The 20,201-nt window shown below is 35.2% G+C and overlaps 1 long non-coding RNA gene across 1 annotated transcript; it reads right to left on the reverse strand.

Moving 5' to 3' along the window:
* Positions 1 to 1,410: 1,410 nt before the first annotated feature.
* LOC143542828 (uncharacterized) lies at positions 1,411 to 18,858 on the reverse strand. Its single transcript, XR_013136961.1, has 3 exons — positions 18,726 to 18,858; positions 2,316 to 2,405; positions 1,411 to 1,500 (listed from the first exon to the last, which is right to left on the reverse strand). It is a non-coding gene; the product is annotated as an uncharacterized LOC143542828 (long non-coding RNA).
* Positions 18,859 to 20,201: the final 1,343 nt, after the last annotated feature.

The following is a 20,201-nucleotide window of genomic DNA, read 5'->3' on the forward strand; positions in this document are numbered from 1 at the left end:
GCAATAAGACTCAATGTGATATAAATTCATCGATTTTATGTATCAATTTCATATGCAATGGAGCGGTTTTGGGAGTGAAAGAAGGGATTCAGGCGTTACTTATTGAAACCATACACAATACTGACGACTTTGCCCTTTTAATCATAATACATCTGATCAAATATTCAAATTATTTACAAAAATGCCATCTTGTATTTTAAACCATTGATTTGTGTGTTCAATGGTTGAGATTAACTTCTCGCGCTTCTCGCTCTAATATCACTTCTCGCATGAACCATCCCATATATATATATATATATATATATATATATATATATATCAGTTACAACTACATTTTGAACCTTTTCGTTTTAAGTCACTATGTTTTGTCCTGTTTAATTTTAATACACCAAATTTTGGTTCGTTTCATCCTAAAATGACATGTTTTGGCCCGTTTCATTTTAATTCAACGTATTTTGACCCGTTTAATTTCGTTTCCATGTAGTTTGATCCGTTCCTGATTTATCCACTAGGTCAGTCTGGTTGGTTCTTTGCGCCTAGTTTTGGTGTAGCAACTATATTTCGATTTATCCTCTCATATATTCAACCGTTTCATTCTAATACACCATATTTTGACTTGTTTAAATATCAGTTAACTATAATTTGATTCCTTTCGTTTTAAGTCACTATGTTCTGACCAGTTTCATTTAAATCACCAGACTTTGGCCTGTATCATCGTGAAATTACATATTTTGGCCCGCTTCATTTTAATTCAACGTTTTTGGACCTGTTTAATTGTTTCCCCGTAATCTGAACCGTTCATATATTGAACCGTTTCATTTTAATACACCATATTTGGACTCGTTTATATATCAGCTTATTATATTTGGACCCTGTTTTAATTCACTTTGTTCTGAGCTGTTTCATTTTAGTAAACCAGATTTTGGCTCGTTTCATCTTAAATTGCCCTATGTTGGCACGTTTCATTTTAATACAACATCTTTTGACCCGTTTAATTTTGTTTCACCCTAACTTGACATGTTAATATATCAACTCACTATTTTGACATGTTTAGTCATTTACATACAAACAAAACTGATGACAGTTATATAAATAATATACAAGTGGCATAGTTAAATTCAGTATGTGAAGCTTGATTGGAGTTCTCTTATTAAACTAGTTATGGTTTTGGCTTGCCTTTATTCGACTTTTTAACAACTCCATCTCGAATAAGTAAATAGATTTTGGACCGTTTGATCTTAAAATGCCATATGTTGGCACGTTTCATTTTAATACAACATTTTTTGACCCGTTTAATGTTGTTTCACCCTAACTTGACATGTTAATATATCAGCTCACTATTTTGACATGCTTATTTATTTACATACAAATAAAACTGATGACACAGTTATACAAATAATATGCAAGTGGCTTAGTTAAATCCAATATGTGAAGCTTGGGTGGAGTTCCTTTATTAAATTAGTATTGCTTCAACGACACAAAGGCTGCCATAGCAATGTCCTACAATCACCAAAAACCAATTATTATTGTTGCAACAAAATTAGTCGAGTGAAAAAATAAGATGTCGTATGCAATTAAATACTTTCTACTCGTTTGGCCCGTTTAATGATGTGGAGTTTATGTTAATCGTTTAAATACGATGTGTATCACATCCCCATGAAATGATAACACATCCCCGTGAAAGTAAATACGGGCCAAACCGAGTAGTTCTTATAAATAAGATCCCCATGAAATGATAACACATCCCCATGAAATTATAAATAAGATGAAAATCGAGTAGTTGTTACTTTCTACTCGTTTGGCCGTATTTAATGAATTAAAGTTTAATGCAACTAAAGTTTAATTGTTCATTTAAATAAATGAACACTGATCGAACAAACAAATTTACTATTTTACTTCAAAACATTAAAATGTGTATGCTTCAATAGGGCATGTAAATTTGGATTTCTATATCTTTACTGCTAACCCTCTTCTCTACAAAATTATATCATGTAATTAAAAAATAAAAACTCTTAACAGTTTGTATTTTTTTTTTCTTTTGTAACTAAACCTAGTTACAAATGCTCAAAAGGGTGTTTGGTTTTGGTTGTTAAAACTATTTTTGCTCATTGCAATTAACTACAAAACTGTTTTTAGAGTGTTTGTGATTACTTACCCAAACTGCTTATCATCTTGTTAATTGCGAATGAAACAAGTTGTAAAAAATACGTAGTTTCAAGTTTCTTATTTCCAAAAGCAACAAATAAGCAATCAGGAACACCACACCACCTAATGATATCATTATAGGTTGAGTAAAGAGTGCATTGTGAACTGACCATATGTCTTTTGCATTCTCACGTACAAAGGCCGGATTCTTCGGCCAATAGTGTGCATTGTTCTTCAATATTCTGTTGCAGGCCATATCTCTGTTCCAAACAGTGCATTGTAACAATTTAGCATTTTATTTTCATAAGTATAAGACAATAAAATCCTATAAAAAGATCTTGAAGTTCAATTACCCAGCGCAAGCCGCGTTTTACCTAATCCCATTGGTTATCTGGGCATTAACGACGGTCCATAAGTTTTCCAATAACCTATTCTCAATTTCTCACAGTTACCAAAAAAGTTAGTGTATTGGCATTCAACCCACATATTAAAGGGATGCCTCATAAGGACAAAACAACCTACGTGTTTGCAAGTCAGATACACAATATGACTGCAAATCCTAAATCCTACTAATTGACAGTACATAACACAAGTTTGTGGAAACTTCAACCCATTTACTTATAAGTGGGTTGCTTTGGGATGCGCTTAATCTCAAATGGGCCATTAAAAGTCACCAACATTTCAGATTTAATGCCAACAACCTCTTGAATAGTCTAGTTTAAAGATATAAATTATTATTTCAATAATATTTTTTTAAAATTCCAATTAAGGCATTAGTTATCTACACAAAATCTTTTAAAATGCTTACAAAATAAGTGATTATGGGTCAACACAAACCATTGACCAGACCTCACCTGTTTTGTCAAAGACTAATAAAATGATTAGTGTTATATGCTATATTTAAATTTATTATTGTGTAACTATGATGATATATATACTTGTCGCCAAAAATATTTAGTTACCTTCGAAAAGTCAAATATAACATGCCATCTAGAAAATGCCCAGATCAATGATCAACTTTGACCAAGGAAAAGGAAACCTTAAGTCCTTAAATGTCAAAGTTAACTTAAGAAATCAACAATGCCCAAAAACAGTTTTCACCCACCAACAATCAAATGACCCAAAAATCAGAACTGACAAGAGCCTTACCGCTTCCTTTAAATTCAATATGACCAATTTGCCTCTAACATCAAAGATCATTGGGCTTATTTAAAAAGGCCAACAAACCAGCAAAACAAGACAACGAGCCAAGCTAACCTTGGCTCGGGCTCGAATCGTCTACAAACTGTGTCGGATTGGCGGGTAATGTAACAACTCGAGCTTTTCATTTCTTTAATACCCGACCCGTTTTAATATTCGGGAAATTTTATAAACAAAATTATCGCGTTTATCGAGTAAACAAATTCTTATAATATTATTATTTATTTATTTTTTGAAAAAAATCTATATATCTTTCATATTTTGGCAAAAAGTACCCAAACAATAACTATTACCTTCATTTGCTTCCCTCCTCATATTTCAGGGTCTAATCTGCAATTACTATATTATAACCCATATAACCAGCTGTCCAAACCCAAACCCGTTCAGTTGGACTCAAACCCGAAATCCGTAGACTCGTTTTGAATTCGTGATCCTTAATCCTCGGATTTTATTTTGGAATTGATTTTCAGGTCGTCAATTACTTGTATTACGCATTACACCGATTGATCTAATTGAGTAAACGCAATCAAATATTTGACGAATTGATTTATATTAACGAACCCGTCTTATTACAATTATGAATATACGATCTGCGGATGATAATAACTCAATTAATCCCGTGTGTATCTCCTTCCACGCCTTGCGAATCAAACCAATGTAATGAATTACGTTCTCGTGGTCTGTGAGTGTTGTTCTAAGTCGAACATATGGCCGACGGGTCTAGTCCTTGTTCATCTACAATTCGTAACATTATAAGGTAATCAATTTATGATTCCAGTTCGTTATAGTCTATATTGTAATAACCCTATCGTTAATTAAGCAAAGATAAACTGGTTAATCGGATTGAAGGTTCTAGGGTTCTTAATCTAGTTTGAGGGTTTTTAGCAGATCTGGATATAAATTATTTTTCTTGTTCTTTAACCATCTGAACACCTAGCTCAGTTGATTGCTGGTGTGGATGATTGCAGTTAGCCGGCCAGGGCATGAGTTCGAGCCCAGGCCAGCGCATATGTTCTTGTGAGCATTAAATTTTGTAATTTAGTTATTGATTAAACTTTTATAGCTAATATCAATGATAAATAAACTTTATTTTTGTAAGAACCGACATGTCTTGCTTGGCGTAACTTGTCGTTAAACAAGTTTATGAATCTTTATGTATATATATTTTACATGTATAATACATGTATATATTGTTCTTCTTTAAATAAAATTGGTATGACATTAGTAAACATGTTAAGTATGTATTTATCACTCGTTCGTAACAAATAGTTTCTGTTAAGGAATCTGAAATACATATTCATCTAAATATGTCTATTATAAGTATTAGATTTATTTAAACATTATTCGTATTTTATAATTATATATTAACTATTTATATATATTGTGTTGTATCTATTGAAATATTATATTATAGATTATATCTAATCAAATTATTTTATTTAATTTATATATTTAATTATATATTTATTTGTATTTTTATTATTAATTATATATTATATCATGGGTAATTTTTGGGGAATTATAATTAATAAGACTGTTAATAACAATAACCTTAGAGTTCAATTGATCGATCAATTAATAACATCTCAATCCAAAACATAACTCGAATTACATCGTAGTCTTAATTTATTTAATTGTGTATACCTTTTATAATTAAATCATATTACCGTTATTTTAACTAGGAATTTCTTGACGGTATATCCCGAAGGGTTTACTTTTCTCATCATCCTCATTCATTTTTTCGTTCATCCGATCAGGTGAGTAATCACTCCCCCTTTTACTTATTTTCAACCTTTTTGGGGCATATGCGTATCGTATCATATTTATCTATTATCTAGTATTCAAAATCTCAACTGTTTAATCCTTGTATGTATATCAGTTTATGCCTAACTTACTATTTGCTTACTTGCTTTATTTGAACCGCATTCGGACAGGTCCAACATATTCTCAGTCTAGTATGATCATACGACCGACGTAGTGGCCGGTGTCCGACTCTTTGACAATGGTTTCACCGACACATCATTTTTGGTAATCAATGCTCATTCGCATGGCAACGGGTTAGCCCTTTCTTTATGTTTGATTGTTTTTGTATGTGCTATGGTTTAACTGTTTATCTCACAGGAAAAGTTTGCATCTTTCTTTATATATTATATATACTATTACTGTGGTGTCTTAAACTGGTGTTTTACTCACTCAACATACAAAAATATATTTTATACGCATTTGCAGGTTATCAGCTTGGTAGTTTAGCAAGATGAAGATCACGTAGAGATGCTTTTTAGGATAAAAACTTAACTAATCATTGTTGTAATTTCGTTATACTTGATGTACTTAACTGTAATTGTCTTATTTGAAATTATTAAATAGATATTGAAACTTATAATGTTGTATAATAGTAACATTTGAAAAGCTGTGAGCAATCAGTTCGCCCCGGCATTTTCGCCGTAGGTTGGGGTGTGACAGATTGGTATTAGAGCTGAAAGTTTAAGATAGGTCGTTAGTGGTACCTTAGTAACATGCTTAGGAGCCCTATACGTGCTTATTTGTTTACTTGATGTGTTCTATTTGATCGTTTACAGCTTATGTAATTACTTGCTAGATTAAGTACTTATTTAACTGTTTATTTAATTGTTTATTTTATTTGTCATGCACACACACAAAACTCCGAAGCTATGCTTCACTCTCAAAATATTTTATTACTCCGAGACCATGTCTCATCATCAAAATATTTTTATAACTTTGAGGCTACGCCTCAACCTCAAAATATTTCTATTTAGTTTTATTAATTTTTTTTATTTTATTATCGGAAATTTTCTTAAGAATTTCTTAGCTTTGTTTTTGCTCCTACTTTAAGTGTTCAACGTAATCGGCTGAACGGTTACACGCTTTATTGCGTTTTATTGTTTTTTAAAATGTCTAGTCGGGTGTAAAACCCATGGGACGCCATGGACACGCCAACTATGCATTTGCACAATTCGTTATACTTGCGATATTTTGTTGGAAAATTATCATCCGTTATGATACACAAGGTGTTTCAACTACTTAGTTTGAGTTCGTTTATTCGTTATTTAGTTTGGTCGGTTAAATCGCCATGTAACGCTCATGGGCTGACAAACTTAATTGATTCATTGAATTCGTTAATTAAGTTGGTTCATTCAAATTGCCATGTAACGCTCATGGGAAGCCAATTTACACGTTTGTTTTGGTTTTGGTATGCTAAAAAGTTGGGGAAACAAAATGTCATGGAAAGCTCATGGGAAACCCAACACATCAAAGAACATTCGTTATTTGTTTGTTTATTTGATTTTATACGAAATGATTCATAACTTGATATAATTACTCAATTATTCTATTATTCAATTATGCAATTTATCAATTCCTTACTTACTAAATCATTTTTTAATCAAGATCTATTGATTCGATCTATTCATATACTCAACATTTTTATTCTCCTGATCGGATACAAATTCTCCATTTATCAAAACCCGGTTATTATAAGCCAATCAAAACAATTTACACTCTATCGATTTTCACATATTTATCTGATCACGTTATTATAATATCAATACCTCAAGTGATTTAATAATATAGCACAATTTAATACTCATGATATCATATACATAAACCATTAAACATATTTTAAGCATTCAACCTCAAATTCTAATTCGTTAAAAACATATTAAACTTTGATAAAACTTCTCTCATCAAATCAACTTATCGATTATCGATTTAGATTCTAACTTATCCTTAAGTTATAAATAAAAATCAACATAACATATCTAAGTTTCGTTTTACACAATAACTCATATGAAATCTAAACAATTATCCAATTTCCTCATTAAATCACATCTTTATTAATTATAGAATGTTTTTTTTTTCAACATCAGACAACATCAATTATTTATTCTCTATAACCGGCTCATGACCACATGTTTAGTCAAGGAGATAGCTCTTGCGATCTCTAAAATATAAACTCAATTTCTAACACGTAAATACAATCATCTAAATCTTGTTCATTAAACTAAATTGTTGGTAATGTTGATCCATTTATCTCTACTCATTCTTATGACAATAATAATAACAAACGCAAGTCTAAACATAAACTATGTGCCATTAATCAAATTAGCAACGAATCTCAACAAAATCATAGCGTCTCAACCAAGAAACTTTACGTCAAAATCCACTCGTTACGCTTCACTTGCCATTATCACTATTCAATTTAACCCTCATATCATTTTGTACCCCATGTAATCGTTCGATTATCTTGTTAATACTTGCCACGTACCACAAGACGTTCCGCAACTGTCTATGCCACCAAATTCTAAGCCTATGCTACGACGTTTTCTGCAATTTCATACCTGTCTACCTATAATTACCAACTATGGAAGTCTTAATCACCTACGCCATGTGTGTTCCAATCGTATTCAACAAGTTCAAATTTTCCAAACTTTTTTGCATTAAACCCTACTTTGCAACCTAATCAAAATATTTCAATTCAATCAACTTCAATGATTCAAATTTTTATAGATCTAATTAATCAAGTTATGTTAAAACAGATAAATCAAATCAATCATAACTAATTTATCAAAGAAGATGTTTTTTTTTTTATTTTATCTAAACATATTTTATCTTTCTCGGTCGTTCATTATAACAAATATTTATTTAATCTTTGAATTTAATTTTTTTTATTCTACTAGCTTACTGATTTTAAGTGATTATGCTCATACAATAAAATCTATATTTTCAAAATACAACTTTCTATAATACTGTACTCCTAGTTTATTTCCTGACCTCTCATTTAATAACTATTTACGCAATGTACCCCTCATCTTATAAACTTTTACTTTTAATCCTCATGATGCAATTCCTCTTACTTCTTAAGACAACATTGTTATCTCCACATAATTTAAACATTTTACTATTCTTATGGTTTCCTAAATTTATCCTTCATCTTATAAATCCTCATTTTTTATCGCCAGAATGTCTCATTCAAGAAACCACCGTCATCCTCGACATCAATCGTTTGATTCTCACAACCACCGTATAGCTGCTTGTATAGACAAAGAGTTAACTGCTACAATCCCTAGGATAGTGACCCAAATCCAAAACATCAATGCAACCGATTCAACTTTTCCCACTAATACATCTGCTGGTGACTACAAACCATCTACCTCGACTCATCCACACAACAAGAGACATAAGAACATTGCTGCAACAAATCCTACCCACCAGCAAGTCTCATCAAACAAGGAACCTTACCTCGATCCTTTTCCGTCATGCTCCATTTGTAACTGTCATCACTCGGTTAAATCCCTATGCCGTGGCTGCATCTAATGTAATCGTTATGGCCACCTTGCTAACACTTGCCGTATCCCGCCTACTGCACAAGTTGTTCCGCAACAACCTACCCCTCATGCTCAACCTGATGTTCCTAATACCCGTGGTTGCTACCATTGTAAGGACCCAAATCACCTCCATAATGCGTACCCTCAACTTACCCAAGCTCATAAAGACCAATCCACGACTATACCCTACTACTTGACCCATGCTTACCAAGCTCAAACCCATCAACCTCATGTCCCTCAAGCTCCTCCCATCAATCAAGGCCAAACTTACTTAACCCAACACTACCAAACCTCACAACCACAAGCTCAAGTTTACCTGACATATTTTCGCCAAACAACCTTCTTACAAACTGTTCAAGCTCCAGTTATCCAAGCAATGCCGAATCAATCTGCCTCAAATGCTCCTACTCATACAATTCCTCATGGTGTCCCGAGTCACGTCAGTTAAGCTACTCAATGATATTGAAGACCTTTGTCGTTCCTTCTACCTATCTTAATTTATTTTGTCTTTTTCTTTACGTATTGTAACGCCTCTTTATGACCTTAAATTATTTCCCCATTTAAATTATTTATCTTTTATCTTATGAATAAAGTCCCTTTTGGTTTAAATAGATTAAAACCTACTTCTATCTTATATCTTTACCTTCATTAACCTTAACTATATATAAGCTACCCCTTCTTAAACTTTAAATACTTATATCTTTACGTTTAAAAGTAGTCTTAAAATTTCTTGGCTTTACCAAAATTTACTGCAACTTATTTTATACATTGTTCTAAATTAAAACACCTTAAAACTTTTGTTTCCTCAAAGTCATGTTTTAATCATACGTTTTGTAAATACACACGATGGGCCGAATCATGTGGACCATCCGACGATCTAAATAATTATGGTCCGGAACATAATTATTGAAGTCCTCGCATGGAAATCATGATGCGTAAGATTGTGTGACATAATATAGAATTGAAGGTAGTTGGAACAACGGTACAAATGTAAAGATGATAAGGACATGGTGGATACGCCGCTGGTACATCCTATATATAAGTGCCCTTATCAGATTTTCATTTGGAGCGTTCTTTTACTATTCAAAGTTCTGTGTCATGTTAATTTAAAAAAAAAATTATTTTAAATTTTCATTTCTTCAAAAATTAAATTGTGTTGTTATAGTACTTCTTAATTTCGGGACGAAATTCCCTAAAGTATGGGAGACTGTAACAACTCGAGCTTTTCTTTTATTTAATACTCGACCCGTTTTTATATTCGGGAAATTTTATCAACAAAATTATCGCGTTTATCGAGTAAACAAATTCTTATAATATTATTATTTATTTATTTGTTGAAAAATATCTATATATCTTTCATATTTTGTCAAAAAGTACCCAAACTATAACTATTACCTTCATTTGCTTCCCTCCTCATATTTCAGGGTCTAATATGCAATTACTATATTATAACCCATATAACCAACTGTCCAAACCCAAACCCGTTCAGTTGGACTCAAACTCGAAATCCGTAGACTCGTTTTGAATTCGTGATCCTTATTCCTCGGATTTTATTTTGGAATTGATCTTCAATTCATCAATTACTTGTATTACGCATTACACCGATTGATCTAATTGAGTAAACACAATCAAATATTTGAAGAATTGATTTATATTAACGAACCCGTCTTACTACAATTATGACTATACGATCTGCGGATGATAATAACTCAATTAATCCCGTGTGTATCTCCTTCCACGCCTTGCGAATCAAACCAATGTAATGAATTACGTTCTCGTGGCCTGTGAGTGTTGTTCTAAGTCGAACATATGGCCGACGGGTCTAGTCCTTGTTCATCTACAATTCGTAACATTATAAGGTAATCAATTTGTGATTCCAGTTCGTTATAGTCTATATTGTAATAACTCTATCGTTAATTAAGCAAAGATAATCTGGTTAATCGGATTGAAGGTTCTAGGATTCTTAATCTAATTTGAGGGGTTTTTAGCAGATCTGGATATAAATTATTTTTCTTGTTCTTTAACCATCTGAACACCTAGCTCAGTTGGTTGCTGGTGTGGATGATTGCAGTTAGCCGGCCGGGGCATGAGTTCGAGCCCAGGCCAGCGCATATGCTTTTGTGAGCATTAAATATTGTAATTTAATTAGTGATTAAACTATAGCTAATATCGATGATAAATAAACTTTATTTTTTTTAAGAACCGACATGTCTTGCTTGGCGTAACTTGTCGTTAAACAAGTTTATGAATCTTTATGTGTATATATTTTACATGTATAATACATTTATATATTGTTCTTCTTTAAATAAAATTGGTATGACATTAGCAAACATGTTAAGTATGTATTTCTAACTCGTTCGTAACTAATAGTTTTCGTTAAGGAATCTGAAATACATATTCATCTAAATATGTCTATTATAAGTATTAGATTTATTTAAACATTATTCATATATTATAATTATATATTAAGTATTTATATATATTGTGTTGGATCTATTGAAATATTATATTATAGATTATATCTAATCAAATTATTTTATATAATTTATATATTTAATTATATATTTATTTGTATTTTTATTATTAATTATATATTATATCATGGGTAACTTTTGGGGAATTATAATTAATAAGACTGTTAATAACAATAACCTTAGAGTTCAATTGATCGATCAATTAATAACTTCTCAATCCAAAACATAACTCGAATCACATCGAAGTCTTAATTTATTAAATCGTGTATACCTTTTATAATTAAATCATATTACCGTTATTTTAACTAGGAATTTCTTGACGGTATATCCCGAAGGGTTTACTTTTCTCATCATCCTCATTCATTTTTTCGTTCATCCGATCAGGTGAGTAATCACTCCCTCTTTTACTTATTTTCTACCTTTTTGGGGACATATGCATATCGTATCATATTTATCTATTATCTAGTATTCAAAATCTCAACTGTTTAATCCTTGTATGTATATCAGTTTATGCCTAACTTACTATTTGCTTACTTGCTTTATTTGAACCGCATTCGGAGAGGTCCAACATATTCTCAGTCTAGTATGATCATACGACCGACGTAGTGGCCGGTGTCCGACTCTTTGACAATGGTTTCACCGACACATCATTTTTGGTAATCAATGCTCATTCGCATGGCAACGGTTTAGCCCGTTCTTTATGTTTGATTGTTTGTGTATGTGCTATGGTTTAACTGTTTATCTTACAGGAACAATTTGCATCTTTCTTTATATATTTTATATACTATTACTGTGGTGTCTTAAACTGGTGTTTTACTCACTCAACATGTGTTGTTGACAAAAATATATTTTATTCGCATTTTGCAGGTTATCAGCTTGGTTGTTTAGCAAGATGAATGTAACATCCCGAAATTTTCAAAATGATATTAATTATATTACTTAATAATAGAGGGAAAGTTTACTCGGGTTATCGGGAAATAAATAAATAGAGTAGGAGTTGGTATGGGTCGGGCTAGTGTTGGGTAATGGATATGGATTACGGACTTGGGTTATGAAAGAAGGAAGGAGAGTCCATGGGCTTAAGCCCATGATCGCTAAATATAAATACCATTAACCACCATTTAATCCTCATTTCCATACACACACACCCAAAACACACACAACCCGAACCAAGATCCGAAGGCGAAAACCCGAGCTTGTTGGTGCTGGATTGTCGTGACGGACCAAAACAACATCAAGGCTTAACCGTGTTCGTAGTTCGACTCGTTCAAGGTAGGTTTATAGTTAGAAATCGTTCGTATAGGTTCGGTTTGATTTGAGAAATGATAGATCTGAGTTTGTATGGTAAAAACGAATCCAACAAAGCTAATCTTACTGAAAATGGTTATGATTTAATGGGTTAATCGATTGATAAAAAGAACCCGTAACCTATATGCCTAAATCGCACCCTTTAAACATCGATGTTAGGTCCATTTGATGGTTGGGGTTTGTAGGCGCTGGTCAGACGATCCCGTGGGTACCTAAATCGAGTTATTTGGTTAAGAAACGAAGGTGATTAAGGGATTTAAGAACGAACAGTAGCTGCAGACGACAACTTCGCCTGCAGGCTAAGTTCGCCTGATGAACTTCGCCTGCAAGCTAAGTTCGCCTGATGACAACTTCGCCTAAAGCCAAGTTCGCCTGATGACAACTTCGCCTAAAGCCAAGTTCGCCTGATGACAACTTCGCTTAAAGCCAAGTTCGCCTGATGACAACTTCGCATAAAGCTAAGTTCGCCTAAGGTTTAACTTCGCCTAAAGCTAAGTTCGCCTAAGGTTTATCTTCGCCTAAAGTCAAGTTCGATTAGAGAATAGATTAAAACGATAAGTAAAAGTAAGCTAATACTGGGCCACCAGATTAGATCAGGCGAGTATTGATACGTGTAACTTATACAGTCAGCCGAGCTCAGTTAAAGAAGGGATTTACAACTATCGAAAGAAGAAGCAGAGTTCAGGTGAGTTTCTAGCCCCATTTCCTTGCTATGTTTTCGGGGCTGTGTGCATACTCGATGTGAAGTGTGAATACACTTACCTTAAGTGGTAAGTGTATGCTATAGATGTTATATGAGGTATATATTTTATAATGCTTGTCGGTACGTGAACGATCTTCGGATATTGCACGTATCGCCAAGGATAGTAAATTCCAAGTGGTTGATAGTGTGTATGAATGTTATGATGTGACTTGTTTATTACGTAAATACTGAACTGATATGAAGTGTGATATAGGCAGGTAGATGTAGAGTGTGTTAGAAGTGGCAAGAGTCTAGTAAGGGTGTTAGTGGCATAACGTGAGCGCGCGATAGGGAAAGCCTGTACGTGCCATCGTTATTATTTGTGTATGATTGTTGATGTTACTTGCTTAGTATGTAAATAATGTGCTGATAGAAAGTGGGTTATAGACAAGTAGAAGTATAGTGTGATAGAAGGGGATAGGGGTCTAGTAATAGAGTTAGGGGCATAACGTGAGCACGTGGTAGAGTGAGTCTATGCATGTCTTCGTTATTAAAGTGGCACAAGTGGCATAAGTGGCATAAAGTGGCACAAGTGGCATAAAGTGGCACAAGTGGCATAAAGTGGCACAAGTGGCATAAGTGGCACAAGTGGCATAAGTGGCATAAAGTGGCACAAGTGGCATAAAGTGGCATAAAGTGGCACAAGTGGCATAAAGTGGCACAAGTGGCATAAAGTGTCATAAGTGGCATCAATGGTTAAGCTGTAGGGGTAATTAATTGGCTAAACTGTAGGGATAATTTAGTGGTTGAGAAGTAGCGGGTTAGACAGTGGGTTAAGTGTCTTCGGACACTTATATGATGCATGTAGTGGTTGTATGATAAGTTGCTTGATTAACTAGAACTCACTCAGCGTAGCTGACTTTTAGTATGCACGCAGGTGAGCTGATTATAGAGTTAGCATGAGGATGGCATATGGCCTGGATTGAACGGCTGGCATCTGAAGAAAGAAGAAAAGAGGTTTTAAATATAAAGTTTTGTGTTATGGTATCAAAGAAAAGATTTAATGTTTTGTAACAAATGATTGATGTTTTATATTCCGCGAAAAGTTTTAATAAACTCTGATTTGCAGAACTGTGTTTATGAGTAAATCCGACGCTAAAGTAGGGCTACCGGGTTCGGGGCCTTACAAGTTGGTATCAGAGCATAAGTTCAAGAGATTTAAGCATCCTACATGCTTAGACTCGAACAGAGAATGAGATTTAAAATGAGAAAGAAAGAAGATGCCAGTTCAAGATAGCCATGTGTCACTCAAGCAAGCTCAGTAAAGGTAAAGTGTATGGTAAATGGTGTATGTTAATGTTGGCTTATTTTCTAAATGAAGAATGAGTGCAGGTTAGGGATAGGAATAATTGATTGTTTGATTTGACTAACTGCTTAAGTAGAACTAGCACAAAGAGACTCATAAAGGGAAGTGTATAGGACACGGAAAGCAACGTGATCAGCTAGTCACAGCTGGCCACTGTTATTACCTGTTAGCCTTGCTATCCTTGTACTAAATAGTTCCTTGAGTGATGATGTTTGTGTTTTCCCTTTTAGAATACTAATGGCTGGAGCAAGAAGGTTTGTTGGTAAGGGAGGTCACACTGGACGTCCTCTTGGAATACGCGTTGTCCGAGAACCTTCTGAAGAACTAGTTACTACCACGAAAAAGGAGAAAAGTGAAACTTTGCAAGGACCAAGCAGCAATGAAGGGTATCATCTGGATCCTGTTGCTCAATTTGCCATTTCTTACGCTGTAGCTGCTGCCGAGAAGAAATTTCGTACTGACAAGTCTGCCAAAAACCATGCAAGGGCCACTGAGAAGGCAGGAGAAGACGGTAAGAAGGGTGATGATGATAAGGGAGGAGCGAAAGGAACCAAAAGATCTGTAGATGTCGTGGAGTATGCGGGGAAAAAGATACCAAAGGTTGCGGGGAGGGAAACATGCAAAGTGTGCGGGAAGATGCACCTAGGAGAATGCAAGGCTGGTCCAAATCAGTGCTACCTATGTGGGAAGAAGGGACACATAACTCGTGATTGCACCGGGGACCAGAAATGTTATAGGTGTGGTAAGTCGGGTCACTTAGCTAGAGATTGTGGGGGAGCAATAGCGGTGGAGGAAAAGAAGGAAAAGAAATGGGCTACCTCTGCTAAGCGGTCTGGCGAGATGGTGACAACAACTGATGAGAGGAAGGCCAAGGTTGGGAACAAGGATGCATGTAAGACATGTGGGCGAGTGCACCGGGGAGAATGCAAGACTGGGACAGACAGGTGCTATCGGTGTGGAAAGAGTGGGCATTATTCTCGAGAATGCCCTGATCGTCCAAAGTGCTTCAAATGCGGAAAAGCTGACCACATGGCTAGGGATTGTAAGGAATCAAGGGCGGGAGGTGTGAAAGGGTAAAGACTTGGGGAAACTGCAGAGAGGAACACTTGATGAAGGAATAATTGCTCATGCAATGGTTTTATTAAGTTACTTTTGCTTAAGGACTTGTTTTGTATTAAGGTTTAAAACTTATGTTTATCAGTGACGTGTAATATGTTGAGGTTGGTTATGAATGATTATTATGCTATGATGAAAGGTTTTTTTAGACAATAGTGTTAAAAGTACTAATCGAAGCCTTGGAAGGATGAGATAAGTCTTGGTACATCGAGGGTCTCATGGACGAGCTACTTAAATAGCTAAAACACATGACCACCATTCGATGACTACAAGTCAGGAGTAAGAAGGATAACTCAGAAAGCAAAGACGATTCAATAAAGTGTGTAAATATAAGAATTTTTCCTTTTATAGAGAATAAGTTAGGTTTCGTGGACGAAACCTCTTTAAGGAGGGAAGACTTGTAACATCCCGAAATTACCAAAATGATATTAATTATATTACTTAATAATAGAGGAAAAGTTTACTCGGGTTATCGAGAAATAAATAAATAGAGTAGGAGTTGGTATGGCTCGGGCTAGTGTTGGGTAATGGATATGGGTTATAGACTTGGGTTATGAAAGAAGGAAGGAGAGTCCATGGGCTTAAGCCCATGATCCCTAAATATAAATACCATCAACCACCATTTAATCCTCATTTCCATACACACACACCGAAAACACACACAACCCGAACCAAGATCCGAAGGCGAAAACCCGAGCTTGTTGGTGCTGGAACGTCGTGACGGACCAAAACAACATCAAGGCTTAACCGTGTTCGTAGTTCGACTCGTTCAAGGTAGGTTTATAGTTAGAAATCGTTCGTATAGGTTCGGTTTGATTTGAGAAATGATAGATCTGAGTTTGTATGGTAAAAACGAATCCAATAAAGCTAATCTTACTGAAAATGGTTATGATTTGATGGGTTAATCGATTGATAAAAAGAACCCGTAACCTATATGCCTAAATCGCACCCTTTAAACATCGATGTTAGGTCCATTTGATGGTTGGGGTTTGTAGGCGCTGGTCAGACGATCCCGTGGGTACCTAAATCGAGTTATTTGGTTAAGAAACGAAGGTGATTAAGGGATTTAAGAACGAACAGTAGCTGCAGACGACAACTTCGCCTGCAGGCTAAGTTCGCCTGATGAACTTCGCCTGCAAGCTAAGTTCGCCTGATGACAACTTCGCCTAAAGCCAAGTTCGCCTGATGACAACTTCGCCTAAAGCCAAGTTCGCCTGATGACAACTTCGCCTAAAGCCAAGTTCGCCTGATGACAACTTCGCCTAAAGCCAAGTTCGCCTGATGACAACTTCGCCTAAAGCTAAGTTTGCCTAAGGTTTAACTTCGCCTAAAGCTAAGTTCGCCTAAGGTTTAACTTCGCCTAAAGTCAAGTTCGATTAGAGAATAGATTAAAATGATAAGTAAAAGTAAGCTAATACTGGGCCACCTGATTAGATCAGGCGAGTATTGATACGTGTAACTTATATAGTCAGCCGAGCTCAGTTAAAGAAGGGATTTACAACTATCGAAAGAAGAAGCAGAGTTCAGGTGAGTTTCTAGCCCCATTTCCTTGCTATGTTTTCGGGGCTGTGTGCATACTCGATGTGAAGTGTGAATACACTTACCTTAAGTGGTAAGTGTATGCTATAGATGTTATATGAGGTATATATTTTATAATGCTTGTCGGTACGTGAACGATCTTCGGATATTGCACGTATCGCCAAGGATAGTAAATTCCAAGTGGTTGATAGTGTGTATGAATGTTATAATGTGACTTGTTTATTACGTAAATACTGAACTGATATGAAGTGTGATATAGGCAGGTAGAGGTAGAGTGTGTTAGAAGTGGCAAGAGTCTAGTAAGGGTGTTAGTGGCATAACGTGAGCGCGCGATAGGGAAAGCCTGTACGTGCCATCGTTATTATGTGTGTATGATTGTTGATGTTACTTGCTTAGTATGTAAATAATGTGCTGATAGAAAGTAGGTTATAGACAAGTAGAAGTATAGTGTGATAGAAGTGGATAGGGGTCTAGTAATAGAGTTAGGGGCATAACGTGAGCACGTGGTAGAGTGAGTCTATGCGTGTCTTCGTTATTAAAGTGGCACAAGTGGCATAAGTGGCATAAAGTGGCATAAGTGGCATAAAGTGGCACAAGTGGCATAAGTGGCGTAAAGTGGCACAAGTGGCATAAGTGGCATAAAGTGGCACAAGTGGCATAAGTGGCATAAAGTGGCACAAGTGGCATAAAGTGGCACAAGTGGCATAAGTGGCATAAAGTGGCACAAGTGGCATAAAGTGGCACAAGTGGCATAAAGTGTCATAAGTGGCATCAATGGTTAAGCTGTAGGGGTAATTAATTGGCTAAACTGTAGGGATAATTAAGTGGTTGAGAAGTAGCGGGTTTGACAGTGGGTTAAGTGTCTTCGGACACTTATATGATGCATGTAGTGGTTGTATGATAAGTTGCTTGATTAACTAGAACTCACTCAGCGTAGCTGACTTTTAGTATGCACGCAGGTGAGCTGATTATAGAGTTAGCATGAGGATGGCACATGGCCTGGATTGAACGGCTGGCATCTGAAGAAAGAAGAAAAGAGGTTTTAAATATAAAGTTTTGTGTTATGGTATCAAAGAAAAGATTTAATATTTTGTAACAAATGATTGATGTTTTATATTCCACGAAAAGTTTTAATAAACTCTGATTTGCAGAACTGTGTTTATGAGTAAATACGACGCTAAAGTAGGGCTACCGGGTTCGGGGCCTTACAATGAAGATTACGTAGAGATGCTTTTTAGGATACAAACTTAATTAATCATTGTTGTAATTTCGTTATACTTGATGTACTAAACTGTAATTGTCTTATTTGAAATTATTAAATAGATATTGAAACTTATAATGTTGTATAGTACCTTTGAAAAGCTGTGAGCAATCAGTTCGCCCCGGCATTTCCGCCGTAGGTTGGGTTGTGACAGGTAAAATATTTTTAAGGATTCAGTTTTGGAAACAAACCATTTTAACCCGAGCACGTTAAATCTGTTTCATCAAATAATAAAGCATTTGAATTAAAAAAAAAACAGGGGACAATATATATAATATAACGCGCACACCTCATTTGAGTATCACTCTTCTTGGTCTTTATATAATGAGCATAATAGTCCGTTTCTTAAAATAGCCTTGAGATCCTTTAACGGGCTTTGGTAAGCGTTAGGATTCTTCCAAACACATGCGTAATAGATTTTTTGTAAGGCCCCGTTACCGTTGCCCTACTTTGGACGTTGGATTTACTCATAAACACAGTTCATAATATTAGAGTTAATAAAAAAACATTCACGGAATATCAAAACATTCACACCATTACGTTACATAACCATCCTTTCTTGTCTTAACATGCATTCAAATTATTTTAACATAAAACATTGTCTTTAAAATAACATAACATTTCTTGAGATGCCAGCTTCTTTAGGTTCATGCCATGTGCTTCCTCTTACGCAAGCTGCCTCAATCTTACAACATACAATCTGTTCTCATACTTGCACACTTGCCCGAAGGGGTGTACATTAATCATACTTACTCTTCATATATAAATATCCATCCTATTTAAAGAGCCTTCCGCCCTATAACCTCACAGATATTATAAGAATTTGGTCCCTAACATCACAGATATTATAAAGGGTCTGGTCCCCAACATCACAGATATTATTAGGGTCTGGTCCCTACCATCACAGATACTATTAGGGTCTGTTCCCTACCATCACAGATAATATTAGGGTCTGGTCCATTTGTTTCATGCAACTTTACCATACCTGTTCTTACATACTCTCCTTGACAATACGTGCAATCTCCGAAGAGCGTTCACGTACCATCAACATTTCATACATACATTATTCATACATCATATATATTTATACATACATCATATCTTACATCATACATATCAATCATATCTTTAACTACCACCTGACGGTACATGCAATATCCGAAGATCGTTCACGCACCGTCAAGCAATCTACATAAATCATACAAGGCATACACTTACCACTTAAGGTAAGTGTATTAACTATCACATCGAGTATGCACGCAGCCCCAAAAAAACATAACAAGGAAGTGGGGCTAGAAACTCACCTGAACTCGATTACGTTCACCGTTTATAGTTAATCCCTTCCTGAGCTGGGCACGACTAACTGTATAACAATTACGCATATTAATTACTATCACTATCCATATCGTATTTCTATTCCAATTACAACCCTCAACGAACGGGGTCCGGGGCAACGCCCCTGGTAGCGGGGTCTAGGGGCGACAGCCCCTAGCAGGGTCGAAGGGGCAGATCCCCTGGTTGGGGTCGAGCTGGCAGGTCAGCTTGGAAAAATTTTATTTCCATTAACTGTCTTATCACATTTTCCATTAAAATTTTGAGTCATTAATTAATTGGCTAACTTAAAAGTTCAAGGCTTCTTTGTAATTAAATCATTTTTTTTCGAAGTCCATGGACCATTCTGTCATTCTGTTAAACTTCTAATTCGTTACTTATCCTTAACGAATTGACTTGTCATGACGAACTGGTTCTTGTAACGAATTGACCC

The sequence above is a fragment of the Bidens hawaiensis genome, unplaced genomic scaffold, assembly GCF_021521415.1.
Source record: "Bidens hawaiensis isolate Kalapana, Puna unplaced genomic scaffold, B.hawaiensis_p1.1 tig00012998_1, whole genome shotgun sequence".
NCBI lineage: Eukaryota > Viridiplantae > Streptophyta > Magnoliopsida > Asterales > Asteraceae > Bidens > Bidens hawaiensis.